This window comes from Telopea speciosissima, chromosome 3, assembly GCF_018873765.1.
Source record: "Telopea speciosissima isolate NSW1024214 ecotype Mountain lineage chromosome 3, Tspe_v1, whole genome shotgun sequence".
Lineage (NCBI taxonomy): Eukaryota > Viridiplantae > Streptophyta > Magnoliopsida > Proteales > Proteaceae > Telopea > Telopea speciosissima.
In genome coordinates, this window is record NC_057918.1 from 52,880,793 (window position 1) to 52,899,362 (window position 18,570).

Sequence of the window (18,570 nt, forward strand, 5' to 3'; positions counted from 1 at the left end):
ACAACTTGAGGCTGAAACTGCAACACATTCGCATGGGACATGAGGGACAGAAGGGCACTATTGACCTCGCCGACATCTTTCAAGTTGACTCAGACGATGAGGACCCTATTGTGGATTGGGTGAGGGATAGAGGTGAGCCAGTGTTGGATCAGGAGGGAGGTAGGCCCGACCCCGTGATAGCTTCCGAGATTGGTGCTGATGTGGATGATTATATGGCTGACAAGGGTCAGATACATGTACGGGAAGCCTCACCCATACCATTCCAGCCCACTGGTGGCAATGTTGCTGATGATGATGACTGGTCTAGGTCCTCAGATGATGATGATGGTGGTAATGGTAATGGTGATGGTGATGGTGGTGGTGGTGGTAGTGGTGAAGATTTTGATGGAATGCGAGAGCGTTATGTCGTAGGCGAGGATACGGCGCCTGTAGAGCTAGTCCGATTCACTCGAGAGATACAATTTGATCATGCCACACAGGATACGGACCACGGTGCACGTGACCCCGCACCCCCACCCTCAAGACCCCCCATACAACCATACAGCAGGAAGCGTAGGGGCCGACAAACACAGTTACAAGCTGATTATATGGACATTGATGACTTATCTAGCTCAGTTGGCAGTTTGAGTATGGGTGATAGGGAGGGAGGACCGATTGGGCATTGGCGTGCCCCATTTTTTTACGCACATACCACTCCATTGTCATTGGATTATAGAGCATCACAACCTCACGGTGGATATGGATATGGATCATATGGCCAGTTTAGTGGGGTAGGGGACTATGACTACCAGTCCCAGTCCCAGGGACATACTAGATCATCTTTTGTAGATGACATCTTTGCATACCCTAGCTACCAACCTCACCAGCCATACATGCAGCCAGTACCAACGCCGCTTCTGCCAGCGCCGACATCATATCATATTGGATCATCTTCTTCACAGACTGGATCGATTGGTAACCCTAGCCCATATCCTAGGATAGGTTACCTACAGTATGTTGATGACTCCATTTACATGACACTTGTGGATGACTACACTCGTTTCTTCTCCGAAACTATACTGTGGTCCACATATGTCCTTCAAACAGAGAACAATGGACGTCGACTCCATCGGGCCATGAGTGGGGTTGATCTAGGAAGGTACAGCAACTATTATTAGCACTTGTAACTTGTAAGTTGTAGGTAGTGATTTCACTGATTTGTGAACTTGTGAGTTGTGAGTTGTGAGTTTGTGACTTTGACACTTTGTGTATTGCCTATTAATTGACTATTGAGCATTTGAGCTATTGAGTATTGAGTTATTGACTATTATGGAGTTTATGACAATATGATTTATGAATTATGTCTTATGAGTTTTAATTAGTTTGTTTAAATTTCTTTTATGTCTTTAACTGCCTAATCAATGTGTATTTAACTATTTATACATTAGGGTCGGCGACCGTATACTGTCAATCAAGGGTTCAAGCCCAAAACACTACTTTGAGTTTTTTTTTTGCAATTTTATGGTTTAAATGTGTTTATTTAGCTTAAATAAGGGTGTCCATGAAGTATCAGGCCCAAATATGGCCAAATACCCACCGAGATGGACCCCCGAAATATTGCAGAAAAAATGCCATATTTCGGCGAAATTTGGCGAAATTTTGGATATTTCGGGTATCTCGGGCCTAATATATCGCGAGATATAGTACCTTGCCCAAAACTCCATGTATATAGTTTGTGATAAATGTTTATGGATATCATATTTTCATATCCCTTTGCGGGACAGAACTCCCTTCTTCTAGCCAAGGGATGACGCAACAAGCCTACACAACCAACTCAATTCTATATCCTGCTGTGAATTCCACTTCCCTGGAAGACTCCATTTAAGTCCCACAACTCCATTATAAATAAGTGGACATCTCCTCTTCCCTAATGCCTAGACACAGTTAACTATTTTTTATTTTTTTTTTCCTGATAGGCAACAGAAAAAAAAAATTTAGTGATATAAGAAACAGGAAGATTACACAGCCTGCAACAGAATCCTACGAAGAAAATCCCAACAAGAAGAAATGAGCAAAAAAACTAATATGCAAGTGGTAATGAGTGCCCTGATGCCCACCCAGCTCTAAAATAGCAAGCTCATCTACCACGTCATTAGCGGACCTTGGCTCCCATCTAAATAAGCAATTCATCTGCAGGGCCAGGAGGTTTATGTGTCTAATAATATGAACAAGCATTCAACCATCTGAGCCTTCAAAATTCCAAGATATAACAGATTCCGATTCCCCTCTACAATGATGCTATCGAAACCTTCACTCTCCTCATCCTATGAGAAAGAAGCTCTGCTCTACTGGAATTCCCTACTCCCATGGGTCTTAAGAATGCTGTCAAAACTTCAGACTTTGCGGATCTAATCACTCCATACACACCAGAAGGACCAGGGTCACCTAAAGATGAACCATCAATATTGAGCTTGATAACTCCCAGAGGGGAAGTACACACCACCTACACTCTTACCTTGGGGGAATTTGATCTAAAATTCAGGCAGCACAACTCGATTGGCTCAGATTAGACTTAATTTCAAGTCCCCATTGGGTCATACAGGCCTTGGGCTAAGTGTTGCTGAGATTACCTTTGCAACAGTTCTATAAGCCCACATGATGCAACTCATGCAAGTCAAGTATGAGATTAGAAGTTCAGTTTTAGGTTATACTTAGTTAAAGTTTCAAGAAGTCCTGAGATAGTTTCTAATGCAGATCCAAGGTTCAGAAACCCTATATGGATCGCTTGAGGGCCCACTCAAGTGTTAGATAAATCAAATTGCAAGCACTAGTGGCAAATCAGTAAATAACTGGAGGTTTTATAAGGACAATGGCAGAATGGTAAATAATCTGAAGTTGTGAAGGAGTGGCAAAGTTGTAAATTATCAGAATTCTAAAACAAAAGCAAAGGCATCACACATGAATGAAGATGACTTAAAAGTGAAAGGATAATCTTGGAAGGAACGTTAAAATAAGGATAAAAGGGACTTAAGGTTAAAGATGAGTTCCCCTCTTTCACGATTAATAATAAAGGAACCAAATTAAATCGTGAAAGAGGGGAACTCATCTTCAACCTTTGGCAAACAGAACCAGGCGGAGCAGGGCTTCAATATTCTTGTGAGATCTCTCTCATCTGGAAGTCTTTCGTTGTGAAATTTTGAGAGTAGCAACCACACCCCAGGGCCTCTCAATAGCACAAGCAACCAGTTGGAATAAAGTAGCAGAAGAGGAACCGAAGAGACCTGAAACCAGATCTGGCGGGAAAACAGGGAGGCAGGTCCTTACTTCGACTTGATCTTCAAACAGAGGTTGATTTGAGTGATGAACCCCCTGGATTAGGATCGCCTATGTGGGTACTGCCCTCAATTAGGATCTCAGGCAAAAACCAAAGAGCAGCAAGGAGTTTGATCACTCCTTTCCAGTATAGTAACACAAACAGCAGCTGGGTAAAAGAAGAAGAAATATCAGGAGAGAGGAGAAGGTCTCACACTCTCACAACCTGTAACTATAGTACCATTCTGGTAACAAATAGAAAACAAATTTCATTAATTCCAATCTGATAATTGTTTGATTACACTGATATTTCAAGAAAAACAATTAAAGACTTCTAATTAAACTCTAATGGACTCATAACTTTAAAAAAATCCAAGATAGACTGTACCACTAAATAATCTATTAAAACTAAAACAGAAAATTACATGATAAACTCACTAATAAAAAACCTATTAAATAAATATATTAAATACCCTACTGAACCCAAAGACCAAGTTGGACCCGGTTCATCTTCACATGGATACCCAAATGGGTTTGGGCCGGTCCAAGGCAGTGCACCTGCATCAGTTTCTATATCTGTTTTCTTGAGTTACAAGTTGTTACACAATAGGAAATTTCTATATTTTAATTTTGGTAAGTTGCATAGGAAAAAGAAGCTAGTTTCTAATTTGGGTCAGTTGAGTTTGTCCATAAATACAAGTAATGTACACATCGAATGGAGTGTTTTTAATTAATTAAAGTTTTGGACTTCTGGTCTGCTGTGTTAGCAACTGGTGAGCATTCCAATGCTACTAATTTATCTTCTCGCGCTTCTTTTGAATCGATTTCTTCATCTCCTTCTGTTTTGAATCACTGATTCAGGGTAGTTTCTTATCCGATGCCTCATTCTTCTTCCTATCCCTCTTCTCTTTTATTTCTACATACCCACGGATACCATAATTTTTCCCTTCACTTTCAATCCACTTAACTTCTTCATAACTTCATATTTTCAACTCCAATTGCTCACAGACTTGGCATATCAGTCTCCAGATCAAAATCCATCAATTCCAACTGATAAACCTCAGTTCCACCTGACATGTCACTGCCCTGTTCTATCCAAGATCCACAATTTAGCCAAGCACACCCTGTTATCTTTGAATCATAGTTCAACCCTGTCCAGAAGCTTGCTCGACCACAAAATCAAATGCATCAGACCACTGGTAATAGAGATGGGGGGAAATCTCCTATCCTGCCCTATTTTCTCTACCCACAGTTTAGCCCTAATTCTGTAATTTAGGGTTAGGGTTTCTTTCGCCGCCATCAGCTATGATCACATTATCCCAGTCTGTGAGTAATAAAGTACATGGAACACCTCCAAATGCAGGATTTACCATATCACAGTCAGTCACCTTCACTTTCACCCTATTAATAACAGCTTTCTCTAAGAAAAAACCGCCTCTGAATATGTGACCATTTCTCTCCTCCCATAAACACCAAAGACCCACCAAAAGTGTAGCCTTCTATTGAAATTTCCTCTTCTTGAATGGAACCAAATGCCAAAACCACATCAACCCATGGTTTAAAGTATCGGTCTGTATCGTATCTTATTGTATCGACTGATATGCATCAGTATCGATCAGTACCAATTTGATACATATCGATACGTATCTTTTAAAAAAAATAGTATGCCTCGCATAGTAAGTTAAAACGGGAATGGCAAAAAAACGGTGTTCAGTACGGACGTGTTTTAAACGGATCAAAATCTGGTAAAAAATACGGTCAAATACGTCAAGAATGGCAAAAAAAAGAAAACGGACAGTACGTGTTTTAGTCGTTTAAATTTGAACAATACAGTACCAAAAACAGGGCAATATACAGGCATAAATTGGTAAATAATTACCTAAGTACCTGTATGCAAATTTCAAAGCAACTATGACAATCAAAACAAATGTAAATAGTATTCAGATTCCATACCAAATTCACAGCCTATTATATCATCACACATGGCGAGACAATATGGCCAAACAATGTCCATAGTACATTAGTTAAATAAATAGCTGAAGCAATCAAAGCTCAATACATAGAACACATATATACAAATGCAATAACAGGGTTTTCCTTTTTTCTATTTTTATTCTCTTAAGACGAGAAAACATTGGAGAGATACAGAGAGAAAACGTAGACATTACCTGAGCAGAAATCGACACTCAGTTACTTGCAGAAGCGATCAATGTCCCCCAAGCAAAGGCTTCAGTGCACTAGAAACTCAAATGTCCAATCCTTAGAAGAACCCAGAGGAACAATCTCTGCAATAGGGCTCTAGAAAATAAGTGACGGAGCACTCCGAGATCATCAGGGTTATCCCTGATAAAAAGTGGTAACCCCGAAAACGAAATTGGGGATGTACATTGAAGGAATGTGGGTGTATGCGTAACAGAAAAATAATATGATTTATACATGATTTTGGTCGGGGGCCCTATCGAATCGTGTTTAAATTGAAGAGAGAATATCACGGATTAAACGATGCCTCTCTTCGTTCACAAATCACAATTCACACACTAATTTGGATCCACAGCCAAAAAAAAACAGAAAGAAACGAAGACAACAATGGAAGAAGACAAAAATTACAGCAAGAAAAATTAGCAAACTAAGGAACAAATAAAATAACGATGGCCGGTCGGCCCTTGAATTGCACCAATAAAAAAATAAAAAAATAACGAAGAACATGAAAGAGAGTAGAGATGAAGAAGAATAGCAGAGGAAGGGTTTCTCTGTTCTAACTTCTAATCTTTTTCTGTAGGTTGTTGGGTTTCTGTTTCACTCCGGAAACGCGGATCTCTGCCGCTGCTCTGGAAGGGATAACAGTCGCTGGGAGTGAGGGAGAGCGGAAAGGTACTGTGCAGGTTGCTGGCTTACCGCTGAGAGGAGAGACAGGTTGTTGCTTGCCTCCGAAAACGCTGACGCTGACTAGCCGCTGTGCAGGTTGCTGGCTCGCCGCTGCGAGTGAAGGAGAACGGTGCGATGAGGAGATCTTAGGGTTCGAAACTTCGAATCGTTCAACTGTGCGAGAGCGGTTGGGTTTTGTTTTTTTTTATTATTATTATTATGAGAAAGAAAACTATATTTATTTTTTTTTTGATGAAAACATACTAATAGACAAGGTTGGGGAGAGGAAGAGAGAATCAACTAACAGAAATTAATTTAGTTAACAACTTGTGATAAATCTTGACTTCCAGATCTAGTTTCCTTATTATACAAGCTCTTAATCCAAAAAAAAACTAATAATATATTCAACATTAGAACATTGTCCATGTTGAGCTAAATGGACGGCGAGCTGAACACACATTTGTTTTTTACAATAGAAGGTGATATTAGTAGCTTTATCAGATATATAGATAAGGTCTTTAAGTAGGTCCCAGGGCCAAGGCCGTGTGATTGAGAACCGAAGAACATCAGTGACCTGTTGATTAAAACACCACACTTCTGTGATCGTCCACCCCATACTCTTGGCGTACAATAATCCCTTTTTTATACTAACCAGATGTGGTTCCAAAATGTTGGAAGATGTAAGATTACCAGCTTCAAAAAACTGCACACGACCATCAAGTAATAAAATAAAAGCCCAACCTGCTAATGTCAATCCGGGACTATAGTATCCTGCACATATTAAAATAGAAAAATTAAGCACAGGGAAGCAATTAAAATTGTTAACTAACAAAGTTTCATAGGGATTTTCAATTACAACCCGGGGGGAGATGGAGGGGGGGATAAATTCAAATCAGAGATCCACTTGTGGATATTAGTCAGAGTCCAATGAGGGTCCAATTTGGTGGATTTCATGGTCACCTGATTCCTAGAGACCCAAATAAAGTAGGAGGTTATAATAAACACACTAAAAAACCAAATTAAAGACTTCCTTCCAAGAGAGTAATTATGAAGGAAAGAATGCACAGATCCATGATGCTCGGATACTTCAGATGTTCGGTTCTCAGGCCTAGAGGTCCAACCGCCCAAATGTGTTTAACTCAATCGCAAGATAAAAATAGATGCCAGGTGGATTCGACACAAATTCCACAGAAAGAGCAGGATGAGTCGATCTGGAGCCATTTCGAAAGAGTGCTCTTGATAGGGAGTCCTGCATATAGCAAACGCCAGAAAAAACTTTAAATTTTCGGTGGATTTTGAGAGTCCAAAAGATATTCCACCAAGATTTTATTAGAGGATTGGAAATGATAGAGTTAAAATTAAACTCTTTAGCAGCTAGTTTAGTGGCTTTGATACACCACCAGCTGTCATTGGAGGTAGAGATATTAATCAACCGGACATTAGATTGCACAGAGTCAGATAAGTAAAGAGACAAAAGATAATGGTTCCAAGTAGAGTTCAAAACAAAATCATTAACCTTAGACAGATAATTCGTGGGGTTTGGGGATGTCAATGAGGCCTGAAGAAGATTTCCTGGCAAAGAGGGTACCCATCTATCAGTCTAAAAAAATGTGGATTTACCCTCACCAATCTTCCTAATAATCAATTTATTAAGAGTGTCAGAGATACTGATGATACTATTCCAGGACCAAGAGCCCTTCTTCGATCTGGTCTTAGGATCAAAAAAGGATGAAAATGGGAAGTATTTTGATTTCAAAAGTTTTGACCACAGGGAAGAAGGCTCTGTCAACAATCTCCAACCCAATTTGGTGAGAAGAGCCTTGTTATGATGTTCAACCCTGCGGAACCCAAGGCCCCCAAAGGATTTAGGTTTACAAAGTTTACCCCAAGAAATTAGAGCGGGTTTCTTTTTGTTGCCCTGTCCGCCACCAGGCCAGAATTTCTGGCAAATGGAATCGATTGCTTGACAAGTTTTGTGACAAAAAAGAAAACATTGCATCAGGTAAGCGAGGGTGGAGGGCAAGACAGATTTGACTAGAACATTGCGGCCCGCAAAGGTAAGGAGACTAGATTTTTAAAGAGATAATTTACGCTGCATACGAGAAACAATTCCACCTAATTCCTTGACCTTGGATCTGCAATGAAACAAGTTAGTACCCAAATATAAAGAATCTCGTGACATTTCCTTCATTCCCAAAGCAGAGCAGAGGGATGCCCTAGATTCAGTGGGAACATTTCAACTAAAATGAACACCACTCTTAAGGAGATTGATTTCCTGGCCAGATAAATCAGAAAACAGGTCAAGAATAGCTTTGACAGTCAAAATGTCATCAGTAGTGGCACGACAAAAAATAAAAATATCATATGCAAAAAGAAGGTGAGAGATCTCGGGAGCAAATCTGGCAATTTTAACACCATGAAATAAATTTAACTCCCTATAGGTGGAAAAAAGGCGGGAAAAAGTTTCCATGACCACCAGAAAAAGGTAGGGGCTCAGGGGACAACCTTGTCGAATTCCTCTAGACGCAGTGAAGTGGTTAAAAGGACTCCCATCTAATTTAATAGAAAAGGATGTCGTAGCAATAAGAGCCCAAATTAGATCATCCCATTTCTCACTAAAACCTAAAAAATAAAAAATGGACCGAATAAGTCCCATTCAACTCTGTCATAGGCTTTGGACATTTCAATTTTGATCGCCATGTATCCTGTTTTGCCCCTGGTCGATTTGTAGAAGTGGAAAATTTCTTGGGCAATAATGATGTTGTCCATGATTTGCCGCCCAGTTTACTATATATTAACTAGTAAACTTCACGAGCATTTGCACGCTACTCCAATGAAATATTTTGTGTTCAATATCTTTTAATTTTTTCATTTTAAAAAAAATGAAAAAATGTTCTTTTAAGCCTTATAACATAATTTTTTCTTTGGTTTTTTTGGGTAGAAAGCCTTATAGCGTAGTGGAAAACTAAGGTTTTGACTCGGGCAAGTCACCCGAGTCAAGTCAAAAAATCATAAAACCTGGTCAAGAGTCATGGAGACTCGCCCAAGCTTAGAAATGATCGGACTCGATCCTGGTCAGTCCGGTTTTCATTGGACTTGGTATTTTTGACCGAGTCATTGAACAACCACCGAGTTAAGTCATTCTTAGTTGACATCCAAGAGATGAATCTCTTAGTGGCAAGTGGCAACTCATCAGAAACCTTCGTGCAGAGAAAGAGAGAGGGGTTTGAGAAGATGCATGCCAAATTTAAGTTAATCTCCACATTGGAGTGGAATACACCTGAAACGTAGCAAATGAAAACTTAAAAACTGATGCTATCACCAGGAAACCTGAGATCAAAGAGGACTTGAACCATGGCAGAGTAGAATGCCAGATCAAAGAGTTGAACCTCAAAATCGTGATGGAGATCAAAGAAATTAAGAACTGCTGCAACTCAGATTACAAGTACCACAAAATCCATGGTGGATTCGAAGAGAAGTAGAACCTACGATTACAAATAATAGAAGCCCTAATCTAATTCATCTAGCCTCAGATGCTGCCAGACCCAGCGACGACCTATTACTTGTGTTGTGCTTTGTGGTGTTATGTCGCTACTATTTCCGTCATCAACCATGAAGAGGGCTTTGATTCTGATAAGGCGGTGATCATCCCCTTCGTAGGAGGTGTGTTCCAATAGTCTCAACTCTTAACTCAAGTGACTTGGGACATTGTTTCCAGTAAACAACCCACTTGCCCACTTCTGGGAAATGATATATTTAACTTCTCTTTACGTTTTTATTGTGTAAAATTCCAAACGTCTTACCCATTCTTTGACTCTTCGTTTTATTATATTAAATATTAAAGAAAAGCATGACTCATTTCACCAGGCCTGACTCGTCCGAGTCACCAAGTTTTGAAAAGAACGAGTCGAGTCAAAAAAACTGGTTTTTCAACAATGCCTTATAGGGAATTTTTATGTTCAAATTAATTCTTTTACCCTTTATGGATAGATAAAGAAGGCATAAGCTTTGTACATTCTAAATTCTAAGGTCAATGTTATTCTCTCCTACTAATAGAATGTCTGATTTGTTGTTAGATGGGCTTAAAAGAGTATTAAAGTGATCTACAAATCTTAACCTAATCTCTCCTGTCGTACTGTAGAACAGAAAAAAATAAACTCACAGATTTAGGTTTCTAAAGTAGTTAATGAATAACAATAAATCCAAAAGTCTGGTACATTTGAATTAAAGTCAAGTGGTCTATGGGTAACCTTTTTTCTTTCTGATCAGAAAGTTTTCTCACAGAATTATAAATGCAACTTCCTTTAAGTTGAATTTTATCAGTTTTCTGGTTGCAAACTAGGAAAACTAATTTTAGATTTGTACTGATAGAATTATAAACCAAAACAAAAGTGTTGATAAAATGAAAATTTATATGAATACAAATGAAGGGATAAGTACAACCCCCCCCCCCCACCCCATGGGCCACAGATAATAGATTTCAGAGAGAAGGATCCTTTAGGTTGTTCTTGAAATCTAAGTGTATTTTGGTTTTGGAAACAAAATTTGATGTTCTCTTGTGAGAGACAAGAACAACACCATTGTGTCTAGGAACAAAGACAGTTAAGGTAGTAAATAATCTATCGGTATGTTCACAGTGCGTTAATTTGAAGAAAAAGAAAACAATTGAATAATTCTAAGAACAATTAGTTCTTAATCTTTTTGTTATAAAAATCTATCAGAACTTGTACTTCATACACAAAAACCGAACTGCTACAACAACGTAACTCCATTTAAAGAAGAAAATTTATAATAAGGAATAGTTGAAGACATGATGAAGTCTGAAGTAGAGCTTCCACAGAGTGCTAGAGGATCATCACTATCAAACGTATCTTCTTGAAATCAAATATATTATAATAGCTTATGTAATTACTATATTCCTACTATGTACGTTGCATCATTTATATTCATATTCAAAGTTGTAACCATTTCACATTCATCAATCCACTCAGTATATACATTAATGGCTTCTGGATAAATTATTGATTTTGGAGTTGTACCGTTCATGACAGATCCAACATTCACAATAAAGAAATAGATAGAACTACCATGAAATGACTTGCAGTTCACCTATCTCTCTCTCTTTCCCCCCGACAAGAGGGACGAGGTGGAGTACACATGGCGATCCCCCGCCATGCGGCCAATTGTCCGCACGCCTGCCTTACCATCCTTCCAAACTTTATCATGAGATATTGCAATTCATGCAGTTGCAGAATAAGTATAGAAATTTAGGATCATAGACCTTGGTTCATTGAGGCTTTTAATATATAGTGCCCTCAATTGACTTTTGGTACAATAGGCCACAATAATGTCTATTGTATATATGTTTGTTTGGTTTCTACTGATCCAAAGTAATTAGAAGTTTGTGTTGAAAGCTTGAGACAAGGAAGAGGAAGTCAAGGAAGAAGCCACCTCCCAAGAAGAAGTTGCCAAAGCTCGACAATATCTTCAACTGTCCTTTCTGCAACCATGAAAAAATTGTTGAGCACGAGGCACAAAATAGAATACAAAACTGATAAATAGCCATCGATTGTTCAGGCTTGAACACGAAATTCTTAAGTCTCTCTCTTCCAATCTTCATCATTAAAGGTATTGGGACCATAGGATCCAAAAGGATCACTTCAAGGTCCAACAAGGCTACCATGGCCTAGCCTAGGCATTAGTCTTGGGGATTCAAGGGTTTGGAATCACCTTAGGGCTTTTCCATTTCTAGGTTGAGGTCACAAGTCCCTTAGGACAGCAAGGGGGTTTTGAGGGCATCAAGGGTAAACCTTGACACCACAAAAGGTCATTTAATTGGTACACTTAGGGGGCAATTTAGGTGGTAATTAACTCCCAATAATATTTATCAAGTTTTACACAAGCAGCCACGACGTGGGCGAGGTCATCGGATTACAGTTGTGTTCTAAAGTTGCTGTCAAAACATATTAACTAGGCTTGAGCCACTTATGAGGGTCTTTCATTCGGATTGGGTCCATGGTTCCTTTATAGGAAATATAGCCCTTTGAGTATATTTTACAACGCAACTTGAATTGCGTCGATAAGATATGTATAGACAAAGTTACGGCCAAAATACTGAGCAGTGGTCACGCTATCAGTAGCGGACGGATTTACGGACGGAGGCACCAGCAGTGGTTCCATTCGTGGTTCCGTCCGATACTCTGAGACATTACAGAAGGAAACGGATTAACGGACGGAGGCACGATAGTGGTTCCGTTTGCAGCAGAAACGAGTTTTCAGCTCCAAACTTCATCCAAATCAATCCCCAAGGCCCTCAATGGCTTCAAGGGCTTGTAGGAATGGTTCCTAAAGTTCATTAGGGTCCTAATAACCCTAATGGCACAATGCACTAAGGCATCTATGGTCCATACCCAATTACCTAACCCAAACTTGGGTTTTTGGGTGAAAAACCTAGGTTTGCAAGGTTTGGTTGAATGACACTTCAAAGAGAGGTGCAAGGGTGTGCAATGGCATCCCAAGGGACTACAATCATCTCCCCAACGAGAGCATTGGGTCCCAAGTGGAACTCAAAGCTAAACCCAAACTCAAGATCCAACAACCTAAGCTAACAATTAGATAAATGGAGAGGGAGAGTTGGAAATATCACTTACCACCAATGGGGAAGCAAGATCCAAGGCTAGGTGAGCCCCCTTGACCTCATTCCTTCTTCTTCTTCTCTTCCTTTCTTTCATTTTCTTCTTCTCCTTCTTCCTTCTTTTCCTTCCTTTTCCTCTTTCCTTGTCCGAACAGCAAGAGGGGAGGGAGAGAGTGTGAGGGAGTTCCCTTTCCCCCTCTCTCCTTCTCCTTCTTCCTTCTCCACGATTTGGCTTAGATGAGAATGAAATGAGATTATTGAGCTAAGTCCTCTTTTTATAAAATGAACTAGGCCTTAGGGCCTGTTTTCTTAGGTCCTTATACCCCAAAAATCCATTTTAGCTCAAGTTGGGCCTTAGGGCCAGTCTGGTTTCTCCTTTAAGACCCCAAGTGTTAAAGTCCATTTGGTTTCTCATTAAAACCTCAAGTGCTAAGGTCTTAAGTCTTGTTTGGTTTAGGCCTTTAACACTAAAACTCATTAAAATCAGATTTGGGCCTTGTGGGCCCACATACAAGATCCAACAATGCAAAAGAGAGCAAGGGTGGGGGTCCACCATGTCCGGGGACCTAGCCACGGTGTCTGGAACATAGGCACGTGGGCCCCACAGGATAAAACACATAAAACTAGCATGACAGCACGGACGGATTATTAGATGGATTCACCAGCAATGGTTCCATCCGTGGTTCCATCCCTGCTGTCAAGGCCGAAATCAACAGTAGGGGATGTGGGGCTTTGACCCACACATCAAGGACTTCGAGGGGGGTATGTATACCAAACATTTAGGGTTCAAAGCTTACACATTATGTGGTCCAATCGCCCATCAAGGTGTGAATCCAATCCTTGTGTTTGAGTTTTCCCTTTGACTACTACGGTCCAAGGTCACAGGTGTCGACCGTAGGCAGCGCCGCAACACCTACAAATGGAAAATCAATTTAGCCCAAAAATTTAGGGTGTATTTCGGGCACGGGTATAACATTCCCCCAACCTTATAAGAAATTTCGTCCTTGAAATTTGACGTATCTAGGGATCCGAATGGGTGAGGATACTTCGACCACCCCCATCATCTCGTCAAGGCTTAACCCCGACGCTCCTTGATTGGAGTGCCTACTCCATAGTACCTTCACAATGAGATAGTGTGGTTGTGGAGATTGTGCTTGTTGCATCCCAGGCTCTCTTTTAGGTTCTCCCCATAGGTCAAGGCGGCATCAAGTTCAGGTGATTTCCAAACCGAAACATGAGCCGAGTCTGGGATGTACTTACTCAGCATCAATATGTGGAATACTTCATGGACTCCTGCCAATGAGGGGCAATACCAATCTATACGCCTCAAGTCAGTGATTTTCGAACTCAACCGTTCTTTCTTACTGAACCGCATCACCTTTGGGTTTGTGATGCCGGAGAAATACCTTACCGCCTTCGGTGAACTCTAGGTCCTTCCGTCTTGTAGTGGCATAGCTCTTCATTATCAAGTCCACAACAAGCTAAAGTGGCTCATGAGTCAAGACAAGTGTCTGGCTGGGAGTGTACACTCTCGACACGGATACACAGATTACATCATAATTACCTGCCAATGATGGTGGCAGTACCAACTTGTATACAATGGCTCCACTCTTGCTGTTTCTCTCCTCGAATACCATCTATCGACTTTACTAACGCTGCAATAGCAGGTTAGACTTCTTCGATCCTTTTCACTAATGACAGTTGTACCACCTAGGTTGGAGGTGTCCTAGAAGTACCTTCTATAAATAATCCAAATTCCACTCTTTAATAAAATCTATCCGTACTCAAGTGGCCTGCAACCGTTTCGAGATCGATTGAACTAAAGTTCAACATATCTAAAGATTCTGGGAGAATTGAACTTCAACATAAACCTCAGGAGTCAACAATTCTATCTATCTCAGCGTCTCACGCTTAATATCTATAATCTGTGATTTTGGGTCGTAAGGCATGAGTCTATACTACTCATTGTTTACAAGGCTTCCCTATAAAAACCTTCACTTCTGGTTCTGCAATACCTAACTCAACTTTAGAATGATTTAGAATATTGATGGAATCTCCTATTGTTCACTCCCAATACGGAGGGAATGCATCAGTGATCCATTATTCTACTCATGCCTATTGTTGAGTAAAGTTTTGTCAAAACCTTTATTTCCCGTTTCAATTTTCAACATAGACAGAACTAACTATGCTAACACACTAAACAAAACACTCACCAACACAAAAACACCGACTACACTACTCACTCACAACATCAGCAAAACACGCGCAGTAAAAAAAAAATAACATACAAGCAAATAAGCTAACTAACACATAAATAATTAAACCTCGCGCTAAGTAGGTAAGGGAGTACAAATACAAGCATGAACAGGTATGGTGAGTCATGCGATATACCTGCCATCATGACTGGGTTTATCCTTGTGGGCAGCTCCTGGACTTATGAGCTAGCTGATTATAGTTATGGCAACGAATGGTCAGTCAAGATCGCACGTATGGTGTATTCACAGACTCACCTAGCAGACAACTCCTGGACATGTGCCCTAACTGGTGACAGGTGTAGCAACGGATGTTCGGTCTATACAGCGACTGTGTCACCATGGGTGGAGGTGACTGAAACGTCTGGTCCACTTCTGGTGTGCTGCTCTGTATTGAAGTTGAGCCGAGGTATTGCCTCTTCTGTGCCTCGTTTGGTCTCCTAGAATCTAGGAACGCCATTGGCCTCTGACGTGCCATCTTGAGAGCACGGTAGTTCTTTCGCTGTTTATCCTTAACCACCTTGGTAGTCTGGACCACGCATGCTTAAGAGGGGAGATTGTGCAACACCACAGATGTGATAATACTAGGTCTCAGCCCCTACTCAAATTTCCTGGCCTTGACAGCATCAGGCTTCATATACACGGGAGCAAAATAGAAGAGCTCTTAAAAATTCTGCTGGTACTCAAGGACTGACTTGGATCCCTGGGTCAGGCTCATGAACTCAGCCTCCTTCTGATCGCGAAAGCTTTGAGGAAAGCAGTTTCCCAGGTAGGTCTCTGTGAACCGACCCCATGTAGGGTTGGGATGCAGTTGCCTAAAGTTATCTTTAGTGGACTGCCACCAAGAATCAACCTTGCCTCTAAATTGGAAGGCAGCACACCTGATCTTATCTTCATCTGCGCATCGAAGTACCTCGAAGATCCTCTCTATATCCCTTATCCATTGTGCTGGATAGAGGAGTTCAGTAGTCGTCTTTGTAAAAGTGGAGGGGTTAAGTTTCTAGAACCTTTTAATCATCTTTGAGGCATCAACCAACTCGGGTGCTGGAGGTACTGGTTGCCTTTCTCTCTCTTGCACAACTGTCAATCACTGTGTACCCTAGGCCTGCATGAATGCCCGATTCTCTTATTGCATAATTCGCAGTAAATCTACCAATACCGTTGCCATGTCTAGATTAGCTTGGGCAATAGGGACATCCAGTCAAGTTGTGTCTAAAGGGTCAGCATCATGCTTGCTCAGAGGAGACAGACTCCTACTTGAACAGCTGTGAGCCATAACGAAATCCTGTTAAAGGACTTACACCCATAAACAAAGGTTGTAAACAAGTATAACAGATATCACAGGTTATAGTATACATAGAAGAAGTACCTTTGCAGCGGAGTGGTGGTGTTACTCGGGTCTATAGTTTGCACTAATGTTTTATATTCTTTTCCTTATGAAATTCTTTGCTTCTAACAGGGTTTTAGTTGTACTATTATTGCTGTCCTTATTGTAAGTTTGCACTCAAAGTAGTAAAACCAATGTTTGTTGCCATAATCTAATCAAGATCATCAATGCAAGCAAGGTGTAATTTTATGTATATTGTTCCTAGTGTCTTTATTATTGTTTAAGTTTATTGTTAAGACTTTTAGTATAAACCAGTGCACCTAAGGTTCAGCTGGACTGTGAATTAAGCGAGAGCATCATTGCTCTGATGCAATGTTGTCACACCCCAGTCCCTACCCTAGGGTTTTGGTATGACTAGGATGCTTACCAACATCCTAAACCGCCTCCAGGATCATGGATACAGTAGCTTACCTCACAGTCACACAGTCGAGAATCAAGACTAATATCATTATAGCGGAAGATTTGTAATAAATACCACTGATTCTCATTTAGGGAATAACTATAGTGATATTACATACACAAAAGATTATCTTTGAGTACAATACTTAGTCTAAAAGTTACTATATTAAAAGAGGATTTGAAAATACAGGGAAAAGAGAACATTACAACAAAATGCAATAACACAAGCAACAAGAAATAAAGAAAACATTTAAAGTATCAATAGCCATAATCCAGCTTTCGCATCTGCATTGACCAAGTCCTCCATCGCACCTCGATAGTACTACCTACAACACATTCTAAAAAGATGGTTCCACGAGGGGTGAGCTTCCACTAAGCCCAGCGAGCAGAAAGTTGAACCACACACACACAACAACAATTGTTTGACTGTAAACCGAACCTGATAAACGTGCATCAATGACGTCCCATACCATCTATGATGACTCGTACATCAGATCCCATTTACAATTATGCAACATACATAATAGTACGATATGTAATAAGAATAATGATGAATGATGTTGATGAAGATGATGCGATGTAATGTATACATTAATGTTATACTGTGTAGAGTAATGGAACTGTATCCCTGGTACCGGAACTTACCCTCAATCCCCAACGATACAACACCATTAATCTACGACATAGTAGAGCCATATCCCTGGTACTGGAACATACCCTCGATCCCCAACGATATGACCCTAACTATGTCAGTGGAAGCCTGCCAATCCTGGAACTTCATCCAAATCGATCCCAAGGCCCACAATGGCTTCAAGGGCTTGTAGGGATGGTTCCTAAAGTTCATTAGGGTCCTAATAAGCCTAATGGCACAATGCATTAAGGCATCTATGGTCCATACCCAATTACCCAACCCAAACTTGGGTTTTTGGGTGAAAAACCTAGGTTTGCAAGGTTTGGTCGAATGGCACTTCAAAGAGAGGTGCAAGGGTGTGCAATGGCATCCCAAGAGACTACAATCATCTCCCCAACAAGAGCATTGGGTCCCAAGTGGAAGTCAAAGCTAAACCCAAACTCAAGATCCAACAACCTAAGTTAACAATTAGATAAATGGAGAGGGAGAGTTGGAAATAACACTTACCACCAATGGGGAAGCAAGATCCAAGGCTAGGTGAGCCCCCTTGACCTCATTCTTTCTCCTTCTTGTTCTCCTCTTCCTTTCTTTCCTCTTCTTCTTCTCCTTCTTCCTTCTTCCTTCTTTTCCTTCCTTTTCCTCTTTCCTTGTCCGGACAACAAGAGGGGAGGGAGAGAGTGTGAGTGAGGGCGTTCCCTTTCCCCCTCTCTCCTTCTCCTTCTTCTTCTTTTTCTTCCTTCTCCACGGTTTGGCTTTGATATAATAAAATGAGATTATTAAGCTAAGTCCTCTTTTTATAAAATGAAATGAGCCTTAGGGCCTCTTTGCCTAGGTCCTTAAACCCCAAAATCCATTTTAGCTCAAGTTGGGCGTTAGGGCCAGTTTGGTTTCTCCTTTAAGACCCCAAGTGTTAAGGTCCGTTTGGTTTCTCATTAAAACCTCAAGTGCTAAGGTCTTAAGTCTTGTTTGGTTTAGGTCTTTAACACTAAAACTCATTAAAATCAGATTTGGGCCTTATGGGCCCACATACAAGATCCAACAATGCAAAAGAGGGTAAGGGTGGGGGTCCACCATGTCCGAGGACCTAGCCACGATGTCCGAAACACAGGCA